Consider the following 18,820-nt stretch of genomic DNA (forward strand, 5'->3'; position numbering starts at 1 on the left):
GATTCATGTGTGTACGAAAAGAAAACATTGTTTTCATCCGCATTTCATTCAAAGTGAACATTCAAAATGACTGATGAACCAATTTCTTTTGATAAATGGATGGACGATTCATTCATAGAGAAACAGTATATGACTAGATATAAACTTGTTCAATAACAAATAAACAGAATAACGAATGTTTATGCACTTTTGTGCTAGCAAAAGTTGAGAATATCTTTCCATAGAAAGATGAATATATGGAAATATTTTTAAAGATATATCGAAATTATAAATATCTTTGAAATAAAATTGAATATCTGAAAATTACCATAAAATAAACAAAAAAGCATATATACGTAAAAAGTTGGATTTATTTTAATACTTGATTAAACGATATATAAGCCAAAATAGAAATAATTTGGACTAACTGACATTTTGAAAACTAATAAATTGAATTCAATCATTGAATAAATATAAGTCTACTCCAGCTTTCATTTCTCAAATTCGATATTCATAAATCTTCAAAACTATGATCAATATCCAAAATAAACAAGTGTATTATATTTCTTGAGATTTGTATTAAGAAAATCAGATTTCACGCTTCAGTATCATAAATGATTTATGTACAATGAAAGATATAAATATTTGCATTTTATCCAAAGATTAATAGATCACTGCAATTTTTATGCAGTTAAAACAAATTCAGATATTCAATATATAATTTTATATAAAATTTGCAAAATATTAATAATTTTATTACATAAATTTACTTATATATAATTAATATTACATAAAAATTTCTTCATGTTTTTCTTTTTTTTGATAAATTGTCTATCTGAAAGAATTAAAGAAAATATTCTAGAAGACGTCACGTAATATATTGCTTCAATATATTCGATATATCATTCTTATATTGCTTCTACAAAATTAACTATTCAGTATTTTTCCAGCTTTCAATATTATATCAAAAGTTTCATTTAAAATATGATTAAATTAAAAATTTATTTGTAATATTCGATTATCAATATAAATAAAATTAATGTCAGGAAAAAAAGTATATAATATACTCGTATATTTATGAAAAATATGTAAAACATACGTAATGTAGAAAAATATGTGCTTGCATAAAAATCTGTAGTCTAGTGATCAATAAATAAAGTTAAGATTCTTTATTCATACTCTTGATAAATTGCATTCGATGATTTATTCGTAACTCTGAAAGCTCACACTCAATTTGTAGAATAAAAAACTTTATATACCAACACAAAACGAATTGCTTTCAAAACTTTTGAACTATAGTGTACATGCTCCTTTCATCTTTCACATTTATTATGGATGAATCATCCGTGATGCACGTTCAAAGTGTAAAGTGTAATTTTGCCTTGATATCTTGAAGATGGTGAATCTTCTTACGATGAAACTATATTTACTTTATCATTACATAATCTATCTACATAAATATGTAATATATATATATATAATATATTAAATAATATATGAAAATAAATGTCAAATCATACGTAATATTAAATCGAAACAAGTTTATATGAAATATTGATGGACGATTAAACATTTTTATGCTTCAATTTAAATTTTATTTTATGCTTCATTTTATGCTTCATTTCATACTTTGTCGAAACTTAAACTTAATGCATATAATGTAAAACATTAGATACGTCATTTCTCTAGCATAATAATAATATAATATAATATAGTATTATACACATTTCCAATTTTATTAGTATATTTATAGAAAAGAAATCATCAAAAATTCATAAATAGGATATCAAGTAATTATTGATTTTTTAATTTTGCTAGTAATTGATTAATTTTAATCAATATACTTTCAAGATTGTTTTATTTTTTAAAAATAATTATTTTTAAATTTAAGGATTATTTTTTGTTTTTAAAGTATCTAAGCTTAGTAATAAACTTGACATTTTTATTGTATAATATTAAAATAATATTATCATATTTTATATATTTTTAAATATAATTTAGGAAAAAGTTAATAATATTGTAATTTATATTTATACACGAATATCTTTTATTGAAGCTTTCAGTATGAATCTAAAAGAATTTTGCTTTCCAACGTAGTACTGCATTAACTTCTTTAGGAATCAGAAAACTCACTGATATTGTGTGTGTATGCCTTAATAAAAGATCATAAAAATCCAAGCTATGAAAACCTTAAAGAAGTTATGAATACACATCCAACATAACTAATTTATAACAGAAATGAAATACATTTTTTTGAGAAATAAGAAATAAAATAAATGAATAAAATAGAAAATAAAAAAAGAATAATTACTATATACTGTTATAAATAAATAACTGATCTTTCTAACGATATTAATTGGAACACTCTTAATTTTATTATTATATTATCTTAAAAATATTTTCTATTCTTTCCCTTACTAAATATCTTTATTGTTTGTTTTATTTATTAATTCTTTCACGTTTAATGTTTTTTAAAAAGGACATTTACATCATTAAACGTTAGACAATTATAATAGTACTTTGCCAATTGTGCATCTAACTATCGCAAAATAATCCTCATCTGGAATTAAAATTCCAATTTTTGAAGCAGATCTCTAAAATTCTTAATATACGTATCGTAAAACAAAACGTTATCTATCTCATAGAAATATTTTTCTTTCTCACATTCCAGTAAAACGAACGAAATCGAAAAAATAGTTAATTCTTAGAAAATTTATTTCTCTGACACTTTATTTACTACACTTTCCTTATCCACCTACCATTAAATTAATCCTAAACAAACAATTGAAATTAAAAAATTTATTTTCATTCTTCAAGCAAATGCCTTATTTCATGAAAATAAAACAAAAATTATTTAAATTTTTCAAATATCAATATTCAAAAAATGAAAGATCGAAAATAATAAGACTGGTAAGTGTTTAAAAAATAATACGAACGATACGAGGAAACGAATAAGAAGGAAAAATATTCAATTTCTATCATCATAAACCACGTTCCATCGCATCTAATATCTCAACATTTTACGCAAATCCTCCAAGGAAAGTTGCTAAATACACTTTGGGAATAAAAGAAAGGAACGGGATTAACGAAGAAACATTTTTAGATCCGCCCTAAGTAAAAGTGTTCCCCCGGCCATTAAGGATTGCGCTCAGAGCGGAAAACAGGGAAAAACATTTGGATAACCATGGCGTTGATGACGTTTCCGCCTCGTGTACATCTATTAACGCCGCCATTTGCACGTATAATGTTCCGTTTTACCAGACTTTTCATTTCCACGCGGATTTTCCACGACACGGGCCCTTCTTCCTTCTTTGCGCTCTCTCTCTCTCTCTCTTCTTTCTTCTCGAGGGTAAAATTACGTTTTAATTCAAACGTGGTAACCGGTGACGGACACCGGAAACGCGTGTAATATTTTTCGAGATGAGGGATCCTTTTATGCGGGCACAAAGTATAAGTCGTCCCATCTCTCTTTTTTTTATCCTTATACACTGGGATAGTCAAAAGTTTAATAACGGTGTTATCAAATGAATGTCGCTGAAAGTGTTGGCTTGTTCGGAAATAATTTGCGAGCTCGCACGATGATAATGGACGAAAACAATGGTTGAATCTCGAAGTTCGCAAACATTTGTGAATAGTTGTGAAGAGAATAAATGTTAAATTAACGAACTAAACGAACAATCAAGCAAATTGTTTTTACCTTTTGGTAAAACAAAGCACACATTTGTGTAAATGAAACTGTTAACAGGGATAAAAATATCAGATCGCGATATGTATAAATCGTGAAAATATTGTTGTAATTGTATAAAATATGTGTATATCAAAAATTAATTTTTTTTTAATTGAATATTTCTTTTATTGAAAAGGATGAAATAAATCTTTAAAGTTTCTTTTCATTTTTTTAAAAATATAATTTTATGATGGTGCGAGAGTAAAATTTTAAATCACAAAATGTTTAGATTTTAGTATTCATCGTGTTATAAATATATTGTATTCCAGATAAAATAGTACTTATGAAAAAATGCTGTGAGAATTAATTTCAATAAAAAGAAATTAACTCAACGTATAGCTTATTATATTATTATACATATAAACTTTTATTAAAAAACATGTATTACTATCTTAATTAATATAATATTTAAAATATATGTATATGGTATAATATACACAGTATACAGTACACAGTATAATATTATGTATATTATGATTAGGTTAAGTTAGGTTAAGACAAGGATCATGAAAAAATAAATTAAATATGCGTATGAATGAATAATGAACTAAGATTAATTCTATATTATTCGAAATTAGAAAATTATAAAATATTAATTTCGTAATTAATTACAATTTCTGTTATTATTTATATTAATTATTATTTTTTGAATATATATGATAAAATAAGTTTATTTTTATTGAAAATTTTTTATTGAAAATTAAAAAATTATAAATTTATAATTAAAATTGTATCTATTAATACAACTGAAAAATTTAACAACAAACATGTAATCAAATTCATATTCATTCATCATATTCATTTGCACATAAATATAAAATATTTTCATTTGATAATATACTTTAAAAGAAAGTTTTATAGAAAAATATATATCCAATTATATTATATTTTTAAATTAAAAAATTCACTTAATATGTATAATATAATAAGATAATTTATCAAAATGTGATAGTTATTTTAAACTTTCATTTGCTATTTGTATTTTTGGTTTTCTCTAATTTTCTCGTCTCTTTTCAGTTTTTAATCATTATTGAATTATATTTTAATTATTATCTTCCAACTCATTTGTTCGGTCGAAATTCTCGTAGAATTATTTAACAACGTGTCAAGATAACGAATATAATAGGGAGAATGGAGTGAAATTATCGATTCTGCGATTCATATGCTGATCTGAATTACGTAATGAAACATTGAGATGTAATGGATTTAATAGGTTTTCACGTTTTCGTAATTTCATTTATTATAATATTTGTAGCTGAATTTTAATTAAAAAAAAAAGAAAGATTTAACAATCGTAAAATATAATTATTTTTAAAATGATAAAAATTTGAGATGTTACATAAAGAATAAAAAAAAAATGCTGAATTCATCTAATTTTCTATCAAAAAACAATTTCTAAAAATAAATATTTTAAAAATATCCATATCGCGAATATATATAATCTTTTATATTAATAATTTATAATTAAATTTCCATAAGATATTTTTCAGTTTTTCAGAGTTTGAATTCAGTTCATCAGAATTTGATATTGCACACTGTTACATAATAAAAGTTGGATAATTGTACGAAAATCGAGAACCAGGAATTGATGGAATAGTGAAGTCGAAATTTAATCCCATGGTTCGATCAAAGCCAAATATAGAAAAGGATAATAAATGAAAAAAAAGAACGAAAATCAGAATAAACGAATTTTCTGGTAAAAGAAATCCACACTATTTGAGTTGATTACGAGAAAAATCATAAATCTTTTCATGCAATTTTTCGATATTAAATTCTATTTACTATATAATATTTGACATCACCATTTTATAAATACTTGCTTTCAAGTATTAAAAAATGATTATTTTGTTATTATTATAGAATTATTTTATTACATTATTTTAAAATTATTCTACGATATTTTTTATTTTATATTATTTTCAATAAAATATATTTTATTTTTTTTATCAATAATGATTCATTTGCAACATTATGAAACCTGCTATTATAAAATATCACTATTAAACCAAGAAATGCTTCTTCAAAACAAGTTACGAGTGACGATGAATAATTTTTTGAAAATTTTCGTAATGAGAAATATTTAAATTTTCGATATTTTTGAAATAAAAATTATATTTTGGACAGAAGAAAATTTCCTACAAATAATGAAGTATTTATTTCTTTCTAGATTATTATAGAATCAAGTTAGGAAATATACGAATATTTAAATTTCAAAAAAGATACATACGTATTCAATTGGTTCGATATATTGACAATCAACAATCATTGAATCAAACAAAGAGTATATCATTTTTTGATGGTTGAATGTATCTCAACTAGCGACGGAACAATAAAACGAAAATTGTCTGTCATGGCTGTACACGTTTCCAATTGTACCTACCACGATTGTAACCGTACTGCTTCGATCAAAACAAGCGCAGCTCGTTTCCTGAATGAAACGATCAATAAAAATATGTTCTTTATGTTTCGATCTATCTTTCACAGGTTTGAACAATATCAATTTTTTATCAATACTCTATTTTTAATAAATCTGTAAAATATATTATATTTGTGTCTTCTTTTGAATTTTGAAATATTTTTTAATCAAAATGAATATCAAATAAAATTTAAATATTTCTTTCAATATAAAAAAATAAAAATTATATATCTTGAATTTTAATCTTTTTAAAATTTTGATTTGAAAAAAAACGAATTTAAATTTAAATTGAAATAAATAAAGCAAGAAATAATAATATGATCGTCAATTTTATATTTCGTCTAAGAAATCAAATTCATAAATTATTCAAAATTTAGATAAACTAATAAAGTTATGTATGATAAAAGAAAAATAAATTTCTCTATTATGAAAATATATCATTTTATAAAAATACATAATATAATAATATGTTAATAAATATGTTATTTATATTATATATTTATAACTTATAAATATATAAATAAATTATTTCTTTAGAAATTCTCGTAAAAGAGAGAACAATATGAACAATAAATTCTATTAATAATAATAAAAATATATAAAAAAATAATAAAAAAATAATTTTTTAATTATGTTTATTCGATTATTAACAAAAAATATTTAATTCTCTTTTTCATACATTCTACTAAGAATTTTATGGTTTTCGAGGACCAATATATTTACACATAGTTTCGAAAATTTTTAATCCATATTTCCATAGAGTTATATTGCTAAATAATATTCACTACATAAAATTATATCATATTATATTACGTTATCAAAAATTTCATGAAGAATTTCAATATCTGAAATATCAGAAGATGAGTTTTGAAACTCATATTCTATACTTATTTCAGATTTAATGCTCTTGCATAGTTTGACAGCATTCTTAAGTATTTTCTTTTATGATTTTCGAGAGTGAATATATATTAACACATAGTTCTGAAAATTTTTAATTTATATTGAAAAATATAGATAATCGATTAAATTTATTTATAAATATCTATTCTATCTATCTTTTATCAAATATATTTCTATTTGATTTTTAAAATTTTTTAATTTGAAAAAATATTTATTTTTTAAATAAGCAAAAAACTTTTTTGAAAATTAAACTATTATATTCATTATTAACATCTAATGTAAACATGTATACTTTGTTTTAATAGATAAAACATCATAATTTATTCTTAAACATTTTTATTACAGAATATTATATAACATCATATTATATCATATCATATGATATCATATATTATGAAAGAATATTATAGAAAATCACGAGAGAATCAATTGGCCAGCAGAAAAGAGTTATAATATCACAGTTTATGCTGTTTCTTTCAATTCAAAAATATATACATAATAATAAATTTATAATTTATATTATATAATTCATATAATTAATTTAAATTTAATCAATCTCAATTTCATTTCTAATTTTTCTCCATTTCAAAATTTTAATATGAATTTGAATTTAAACCGAAAGTAGATATTTATATTTCACTACGAATTTGCATACATAATTTTAATGTTTAAATTTTAAATTTCAACATTTACATATTATAAAATTTTAATCCTGAATAAAAATGGCGCACTACTAAAGATAACGAATGAAAATATGAAACTCGTTTCACCGTCCATTTCTCGATCCATTTACCATCCTCCCACCTGACATCTTTTGTCCCAAAATAAGAACAAAACGAAGCAAAGTTGGTAATAAGTCCTCTTGCCGGAACAAAATGCACACTACCATTTCTTCCATTCGTATTATCTTCGCCCTTTGTTCCACCGGACTTCTCTCTAGTCGCTCGCCGATTTTTCAGTCAAAATAACTCCTTTTCTCCGCCGGCCGACTTATCGCGCTGCTAATTTCGCGAGGAAACGAGTCTAATTTTTTCGTCGCTCGAGGCACGTGCAACAGAATTCCAAAAGGCGCCACTTATCACCCTGTTCAGATCTAAACGACGAAAATCCTTTTTAAAATCCTTTTAGAGGAAGTACTCGGTGAGTCAAGAGAGTTGGTGGAATTATAATACGTATTTTTATTATTCTGTTATCATGAGAATAATAATTAAATAAAACTATAATTAATTATTCAATTATGTATAATTCAATATAATTTGCGCTTTCGTTAACAAGATTTTTCTTATTTTTGTTACAGAAATACAAAGGTACCATCAAAGGAAAAGAGAAAAGAAAGAGATTCATCGAGAGACACGGTAAGCGTTCATTTTATTATGCTATCAAAAGAGTAACACATGGGTGATAAGATGGAAACGATATAATACAATCTAACGTTTTTGCAAAATAAAAATTTATAATCAATATGTCTTTATTTTCTTTTTTTAATGGTCATGATTCAAGTGAACAACAATTAAATAATTAAATTCTACAATAATTATAATATAAATTTCTTACTATATATTCAGAATTAACGTGTCAAAATTAAAAATGTTTTTCACTTCAAGATCACAATAAATAAATAGAAAGTTGCATTATATAAATTATGTTTCAAAATAAATCTAATTTCTTAATTATTTATAAATTTATATTAATTAATTATAAATTTGAGTTATTATGAGATCCTGTTAATATATTTATGAAACACATTTTTGGATATTTATTTTTAGAGTTCAAAACATATATAGTTGATATAAAAATATCCAGTTAAATCTCTCTCTTCTTCGTCTAATACAAACTTAATAAATAAATTTTGATATTTTTTTAGAAAATTTTAGATATAATTTAGATTATTTTAGATATAAAAATATCCAGTTAAATCTCTCTCTTCTTCGTCTAATACAAACTTAATAAATAAATTTTGATATTTTTTTAGAAAAGTATATTAATATCCCATAATAAATTTAACTTCTTTGAATTCGATAAAATGTCTCTCAATGTGTAAGGAATAATTCGATTTATAAAATACCGATATATTTTGATTCACAGAAAAAGAACAAACAAAATCATAATCTTATTAAGATTTTCGATTAATTGTAAAATTCGATCCTCTCGAAATGAATCTTTTGTATTTTATTTGAATTAAATTTACAAATAACGAGTTAAAATCTTAAAAAACTTAAAATCCAAAATTATTCCGTAACAATATTAATTAACATTGATCAACTCCCTCACTAACTTGACTAAAACACTAATTTGAAAGATATTTAAAAAAAGTCGAAGGAAATTTGTGGAAACGATCAAAAGAAACCGTGATATTTGCATTTTCCTTGATCAAATCCTCGTTCCCCTTTAAATAGAATTCCCTTCGTGGCAAGCGAAATTTCAATTCCTTCGTTTCGCGAATATCGAAAATTCTGCGCACGGCAAGCAGAGAAGAGGAAAGGCGAGGAATTACATTCGCGTTATGTGATCTTGGCGAAAACGTGGGAAACGTCGAGGAGAAAATCCTGTGGCGTCCATAGATACGTGTATACAACCGTGAACAAAATGACGGCCGCGTTCATAACCGCGTCCATTTCAATCCTTTTATTTCCAACGCATCGAAACCTTTCAGCCTTGGGAATCGCAACATTTTGGATAAACGAATGCAACGCTCGCGTAACTACCTGATCAGCCTTCCCTTTTAGGCGCTTTTGAAAATTACGAATTACTAGAAATGCGAAAGGGATTTGCGTCTGCGTTTGGAAATGTTAAATCGAATTCTAGGTTACACATGTATATATGTGCAGAGGATGTAGATCAAAGGATGCGGTTCAGAGGATGTTTTTAACGGTAACTTCGCTGGAAATTAATTAAATTGGTAATACTCGAGAGCGAAGTTTATATGGTTTTGTATTTTTATAAAAAAGTTCCAAGTTTCAAGTATTTATATATATAAAATCTTTAATTTTTTCGTTAAGAAAATATGATATTAATTATATTATGATGTCTTGTCGTGTGGAGATTATATAATATTATTATTCTCAAAAGTCGACGAAGAAAAAATTTGATGGAAAAAATTAATTATAAGAAAAGAAGTTGAAAAAAAGGAAAATTTGTATAATAAACTAAATTAAAATAAACTATTGTTATTTTTTATTCTTTATGCCTTCTATTACCATGAATGAATCCTTCCACGGGTAGGAAGATATTTTACACATTTTACATGTTTTTAATATATTTATATTGTATAAATTTAAAAATTTTAATTTTATTTTTCTCTTAAGAATATAAAGCTGAATCTACAGAAAAAGATTATTAAAATATTATTTAATTTCGTTTACATGATCTTTTCCAGTTTCTTTTACTTGTAAATTTGATCTCTTGAAATAGATAGATAGATAGAAGATCTTATAGATTATACTTATAGATTGTTTGCAATAATCGATAATAAAATATTTCTGAGTTATAATTACAATAATTCCAGAAATGAATGTTTGTATTATAATCTATGGATAATATTATCTATTGGATATTGAAATATTTATTGACACCGCATTATTAAAAATATATAAAACTTGTTACGATTAAATCTCTTTTACATTCATGTTCAAAAATTATTTATTTTAGTTACACATTGATTGAAAATTGGTAGATATTTTGGAATGTGATTTATGGGAATGACTTGTTCTGAAGAAATATAAGGAAAATTTAAAATAAATCAAACGGGTTAGAAAAATGAAAAATTGTTCACTTCAAGCAAATGCTATTTATCATTTACAATAAAATTTGAAATATTATTAAAAATGTTAATATTTTTTAATATACAAATATTTATTTTTTTAATTTATAATTTATAATTAAAATGCAATAAAATATATAATATTTTATTTTTCATTTCTTATTTCTTGAAATAGATTGATTTATATTATATATTATTATATTGATTATATTATAATATTATATATTATTATATTATACAATTAGTTATTATTTTCTTACGTTATTCATTACAAATTTATATATTATATAAATACTCATTTTAAAATAATGTTGTACAAATCGATGTTAAAATATAATATTTTATATATATATATATATATATTCGAAATTAAATTAAATTTAAATTTTTTTATGTAACTAATAAAAGAGAAAATTTTTTAAAAATCTTTAAGAAAAAATTTTAAATTGAATTTTAAATTTGTTTATTTTCATTTAAAAAATATAAACTATTTACAATTATTTTTCAGTTTAAAAGTTTCTTCTAATAATAGAAAAATATTAAAGAAGTGTTAAAAGAATTTAAGAAGAAACAAAGATTATAAGTAAATTCTAGACATTATATAAAAATGCAATGAAGCATTCGTGTGAAAAATGATGTTTTGTAAATGTATGTAAATCGAAAAAGTAGAAAAAGACTTTCTTTAATATATGATCTTTAAGATGATAAACGCTATATTAAAAGAATTAGGAAAGATATTGATAATAAAAATCAAATTAAGAAAAGGTAACTATCATATTATTACGATTAGATTTTATTATATTATATAAATTGATTTTTACTTTTATATTACTTTTATCTTTATTTTTATATTTATATAATATAAAAATAATATAAAAATATTAAAAAAAAAAACAAATTAAATGTGAAAAGTTTTAGATTTTATAATGAGTTCCAATTGATTATTGTATAATTTTTTTTAATGAAATTATAGAGAAAAAGATATGAATGTAAGATAGGATAGAAATACAAGATATCAAACTTTTGATTTATATGTAGTATTAATAATTTTGACAATAATTTCGTTTCAAATATTATTAAACCATACAATTACTGTTACTTTACTGTACTATTAGTGTTACTTTACCATAACAATTATTGTTAAAATATTTTCGTTTAATTAGATTTTAAGCATTCTATATTTAATTGTAATAAAAAATTAACATGCCTGTTAAAATAAAATTTATTTTAGTTATTTAGTTTATATAATAATAATAGTTTCAGTATATTAATAATGATTTGAAATCTTCGTGTTTTTAATTATGTAATAAAAGAAAGTGAAATGACAAATTCGTAGAAATATAAAATAATAATACAATTAAAATTTTTCGAAGAATTTAAAGACAAATTATAGATATAATATTTATTATGCTAATTATACGCTTATCATGATTTGCGTCTAGAAAGCATAATTTACATATATGATTACTGCAAAACAAGATAAATTGTCCATTTAACTTTTTTATTACATTTCATATGCTATCATTATGCTTATATATTAATAAAATCTTACTATTAATACTTTAATATAATTCCATGATTTATTTTTTTCAATAATAAGAGTGTCTCATATTATTATCCGAATTTATACTAATTAAATTTTTCTTTACTTTTAGAAAAAGGAATAAAATCAAAAGTTCTATAAAATCTGTAATATTTATACATATATTCATATGAAACTTTTCAAATTTTTTTACGTATACATATAATTAAAATACATAAATAAATTTAAAATACAATGTTTTATCAAGTGAATTTATGATACAAATTCATCTTCTACTACAAACTCTAAATAAAAATCATCATATCCTCCATGCCAAAATAAATCAAAAGGGTATATTTTCCATCGAATGACATTAACCCATCACGTAGCCGCTACGTGACGCCAAAAATCAGCGTATCGTCTTGATAACCATCGTTGCATTTGCCAAGCGAATTACAAAACGAACGTATCACTTACACCCACGAGATGCTCATTCGCTCATCACGTACCTTTACGTGATCGCCTGAAACCTTCCTAAGATCGTCGTTTAACTCTCGTTAACGGTGGTACTTGGAAGAGAAAGTGACATTTACCACCCGCCGGTATTATATTCCTCCCGTGTTTTCTTTTTTCTTTTTTATTTCTTTCTTCCTTTCTTTTTTTTCTTCTTCTTCTTCCTCTTTTTCTTTTTCATACGAACCCGGTGAATTAAAATTCTTTGAGAAGTGGCGTTCCAAGTTTCGCGCAGGTTACATCCTTTTCAACCGGTGAGACCTCGACGTTTCTCTTAATATCCCTTTCAGGAACACGGGCGCATGAAAAAGATGTTGAATAACGTTGAAAATAACCATCGCGCGAGCGCTTTCAGGCCGCGTTAACGAGCCTCGCTGCCAGCGATATTTCCCCGCACACGTGTCGATACAACTAAAAATGAAACTGACGAGGAGTGTGTCTCGCGACCAAGGGTTACGTTATCGTCGGGATGAACATCGCTGGGTATACTCCCGTTCATAATTTATTGGATGTTTAAGCAACGAGGATGATGAGATGACACTCAAATGTGAACTAACGTGAGATGTGATATTAGTCGGTGTTTCTCAGTCAGTGTTCGTTGTACCTTTTTATAATTAGGATTAAATTAGGGACTGTTTATAAATATGCAAAGAAAAAAGGACGTAAAAGGAAAGAGAGTGTCTCAAAAATATAAAAAATCGAGAAAGAGATATTTTTTTTTGAAAGAAGTAACTACGTTTTATGAAATATTGTGAATAGATTATATATAATGTAATTTTTTTAAATGTTATTCCGAAGAATGAAATATTAGTATTATTTCCTTTTTAATCTTATCTTCGTACAAGATAAGTAAACTTAAACTATAAAATATTCAAGTTTTAATGATTTGTTATGTTATACTATTATAAAAAATATTTCTAATTCAAATTGTATACAAAATATAAAAATGATAAAAAGATGATGATTGATTTCACATATGATTACATTATACACAAAAATTTTTTTTAAATTAAATTTTTCAAAATATATAAATTTTCTTATATAAATTTATATAAATTTTTCACAAACAACATAAAAAAATATATATATTTCTTCCGATATAATTTTCATTTGTATGATATTTTAATCATATTCTAAATAAAATTTCTGGTTACAATATAAATTAAAATACCATAGGATGCGATAATTATAAATAAATTATTCGAAAAATTCTGATATATTCTCTAAGAAAATATATCATATGATAACTTGTAGAAAGATTTTTTTTCAACTCAATTTTTTCAGATAAACAATAGAAATTGATCAAAAAAAATGTAAGAAAAATTTTATATAATAATTTATTATAATCTTATATAGCTAAATTTACATAAAATAAAGTTATTAACATTTAGCGAATAATACATTTAATATATATTTCGAATAACTTGAAATAATTTTTACATATTAGTTAAATATCTGAATACTTGTTTTAGGTATATAAAAATCTTATAATAACATTATTGTATGTACTGTATCGTATGTACATATACGTAATATATTTGCAAAATATGCAAATATGCACAAAAAATATTCAAATATACTCAGAAAATTTTTCTAATGCACCTGCCTACTGTGTATTTCACTCACTTTCTAATGCGTAGGTATAATCTAGAAATGGAATCTCATATGTTACTGTAACAAGAGAAAAAAGAAATTTAAAAAAAAAAAATGAATAAACGAATCTCATATGAATACCTTGTTTTTCTGTGTAGCTCTTAAAATGAAAGGTATCGTATGGAGAAATCCTATTTTATTCACGAGAAAGGCTTGAGTAATGTAACAGATTTAGAGCAGGACCGTCTGCAATCTAGGTTTGGGTTAGGTTTCGGTTAGTTTCGGATTAGATCCTTCTACGTAACTTTATCCTTTTGTTCTCAGTTTCTACACGTTCTGTAATAAATCCTTGTATATTTTGTCATTTTATATTCAATTATTTTATCATTTTTTATTATTATTAACATTATTATTATTATTATTATTATTATTTTATAATATAAAAAAAGAATTAGTCATTTTTAAAGATAAATTTATTAAATATTTATTAATATTGCGAATCCAAATTTATTAATTGAGAAATATCAAATCTTTCATTTGAGATATTGAAGATAAAAAAGTTAATGATAAAAAATGCTTTTCTTTATTTCATATTTTTTATACAAAATATATAAGATGTCTCATTTTAATATAAATACAATTATTTTCCACGTATTCGTTAATTATCAATAATGTTTTATGATATTTTAATTATCAATTATCAATAATGAATATGATAAGACATATTTTAAATAGAATTTATTGCTTCAAAACAGAAATAATTTAATATAATTAATTTCTTTAGAAGTGAAAAGAATGAAGTGAAATATATGGTTCTTAAAGAATATAGAAAAATTTAAAAAAAAAGATGTAAAAGTATAGTTTCTTGCTATATTATGTGTATATATATAATTTATGTTATATATAATCTAATAATTTTTTATAGGAATTTTTTACAGGAAATGACTAACTCCATTAATATATTTAAAAATATATGATTAAAATATATGAAAAAATATTATTTTGTTATTTTATAAGTCTATTTCAATGAAATTAATTATAATCAATTATAAAATTTTCATAATCATCTTATGTAAATTCAACAAGTTATTAAGATTAATAATAATAATTCTATTTTATATTTAAAATCATTATGAATGTATAATGTTGATATAAATATGAAATTATATATATATATGAAACAATTATTTATCAATATTATTATTATTATGTTAAATATAATAGCATCTAAATTTTTTATAAATTTTTATTTAAATAAATGTTAATAAATTTTTAATTAATTGTTTCAACGATATATTTATTATTTTTTAATAATTTTTAAAAACTAAATGCGTAAATCCTTGATAAAATATTATTTTATATTAAAATCTTATATTATCTTATATTATATAATAATCTTATATTATATATAAGAACTTGATTATAAGTCAAAGTTTTGATTTAGTATCGTAAAATTTAGAATACTATATTTTAAAGTTTTCTCATTATTTTCTAATCATTTAGCATTATAATTAACTTTATAATTTATGAAAGGAAACTCAGCAATATTTATTCACAGTAATATTTATTTTCTCAAGTATATCTTTGAAGAAATAAATAAAACTAACCATCTTCATGTTAACAAGTATCCAATGATTTATGAAATAGAATGAATATTTATAATCGTAATATGTATATATTAAATCGAAATAAATAGTGAAAAATAATATAATTTCTCAATTCTATATTTCTTTTTAAAATCTAAATTATAACAAAAATTATTATTCTAAATTTTTGCTCAAAATATATGATAATATAACATAATATAACATATAATAATAGAGATTACGTGTGGACCAAAAAACAAAAAAGTGAAAAAAAATTAAATTTAATGCGCGTAATAAGTATAAAATATATTTTTGGAAATAAGTATTAAATTTTTTATTTTTTACGTATAAATCATATGTTTACTCGAATGATATTAAGTTTATTCTTTTAATTTTATCTGTAACACGCACACGAACATAAAAAAATGTATACTAAAAATGGATAACTGGCGCGAGTAAATTTATTTATGATCGGCAAGTTTATTGTCTACAAGGGTAGCAGGTCATTAATTGCGGCTTTTAGTTAGATTATTTCTATGGCGCATGGCGCATAGGCCGTGCCAAGGGGAAAGAAGTGGATAAACGACCTGTTAATTTGTTGTAACTTAGTCGATTCCTCGATCGTATGCAACCACAAACTCGACGTGGGCACTAAATGCCACCGAGAACCGGTTCTCAACCGTGTGTGCACGACTTAGGACGCACGCCTTACTGTTGTTAAATTTATGTACGTTCCACTGTCGACACGTTCCGCTACAAAAGCGACTCGCGTTAATTGCGTTAGTCTTTCTTCGATTGCTCGATCGATAGAGCAGCCTTTCGGGAAAAAATATTGAGATATAAGATTGGAATATCCATTATGTATTAGGTCGCAATTGACATTATGTATTTAGGTTAGGTTAGGTTAGTTTATGCTAATGTAACTTAGATTTTTGAGAACTCAATTTACTCTGACACGCGATAGGTTTGATATTGAAGTTTGTTAGTAAGATATATCAAACATTGGAATATTCGTTATATATTAGGCAGTAATTGATATTATGTATTTAGGTTGAATTAGTTTATGGTAATGCAGTTAGATTTTTTCGAAAACTCAATTTATTTTAACGTGTGATATATATTAGATTTGATATTGAGATACATCAAAGATTATTATATATTAGGCTTGATATTAGATTCGATTTGTTTATGGTAACGTATTTAGATTTTCGAAAATTCAATTCACTTCAACACGCGATATGGATTAGCTTTGAGATATATCAAAGATTGAGATATCCATTATGCGTTAGACTGTAATTGATACTATGCATTTAGGTTAGATTAGTTTATTGTAATGTATGATTTTTCAGAAAGATCAATTTGTCATACGATGCACGTGATATTAACTGATATTATCTATTCAGGTTATTTTATTACCATAAAGTAAACTAATTATGCGCCGAAACATTTAAGGAAAATGCAATTTAGTTTAGCACGCGATATATTACGTTGTAGATAACATTAGTATTTAGGTTAGGTTTATTTATAGCAATATAATTGAATTTATGGAGAATGAAGAAGAAGAATCAATTTATGAAGAATGAAGAATTTTTTGAACTTTATGAAAAATTAATTTAACACGATTTTTCTTTTTGTTAATTTTACAACTACACAAATAGATAATATCAATATAATGTATAATATATATTTATCAGATTCAAAAATGTATGTAATTAAAATTAATAAATTTGCTTAATTTAATTAATAAATTTTTATTTACTTAATTAATAATTTATTTTATTTATATTTTAAATTTAATTTCTTAATCTTTAATTATAAAAATAAATAAAAATAATAGTAGATAGCAAAGTACCTCTTATTTAAATACAGCAGAATATCGATTATTCGAATTCCAATAATCAAAATGATCGATTATTCAAGAATAAATTGAGACACATATATATGCATTTATATATTTATACTAAATTTAAAATATTAAATTTAAATCTCAATATTTTATTATCTCAACATCATGAGATAAATATCTTGGGATAATATTTAAAGACAATTAATTAATTTTTCTAATATACTCTTTATTATATATTCATAATAAACGTTCATATTTAAAAATTGAATATTAATTTCTAGTTGTTTTATGATGTATTGAAAAATTTGATTTTTCTTAATCAATTACCCCAAAACTTGTTTATTCAAATAAATTTGTCTCTCAATTAATTTAGATAATTTTCTATAACTATAATTAATTTAATAAATATACAGGTATATTTATAAAATATAATAAATACATACAAAATCAAAATAAGACACAAAAGCAAATAGATATAAAAAACATAAAATATACAGAAAAATACGAAATACTTCTACTGAATGTCTTCATTAATTATGAAATAATAAATATTTTTCCTTCTGAAAATATAACAGCACTCGTGAATTAAAAATACGATTCTTCTGATTGCATCGGTTTCGAAACATCCCAACTTATTCAAGTTCCGTAACAAATTAAATTATCGTACAAGCCGCATAACGAGATTTCAACGATTAATTCTCTTACATAAACGCAAATTGAAAGTCAAAATAACGGTCAAGCTTGGCGGAGAAACGAATCAAGGGATACGATTCCTTCATCTCCCTATTGCATTCGTAAATGGGCGCGAATACAACACGAAACCACGTGCGCACGCGCATGCGCGGAACTATATCCCATGTGCATCGAGGAATCCACGAGGGACATGCCGTATATCTGCCAACTCGATCTCTTCCTCCTGTGTCCCACGTCTGTTTTACGTGACTTCGTGCACGCGTGTATTCGCAACTATGAATCTCC

General features: G+C 23.5%; 1 protein-coding gene across 15 annotated transcripts in view; it reads left to right on the forward strand.

Moving 5' to 3' along the window:
* The window catches only part of LOC108004198 (ankyrin repeat domain-containing protein 50), a 307,200-nt gene that overhangs the window by 162,740 nt on the left and 125,640 nt on the right, over positions 1 to 18,820 (forward strand). For all 15 annotated transcript variants that reach the window (XM_017066936.3, XM_017066937.3, XM_062083374.1 and 12 more), the window contains exon 3: positions 8,320 to 8,377. The gene's annotated coding sequence lies outside the window, so the exon portion shown is untranslated. The remainder of the gene's footprint in view (positions 1 to 8,319; positions 8,378 to 18,820) is intronic.

Source organism: Apis cerana, linkage group LG12 (genome assembly GCF_029169275.1).
Source record: "Apis cerana isolate GH-2021 linkage group LG12, AcerK_1.0, whole genome shotgun sequence".
Classification (NCBI taxonomy): domain Eukaryota; kingdom Metazoa; phylum Arthropoda; class Insecta; order Hymenoptera; family Apidae; genus Apis; species Apis cerana.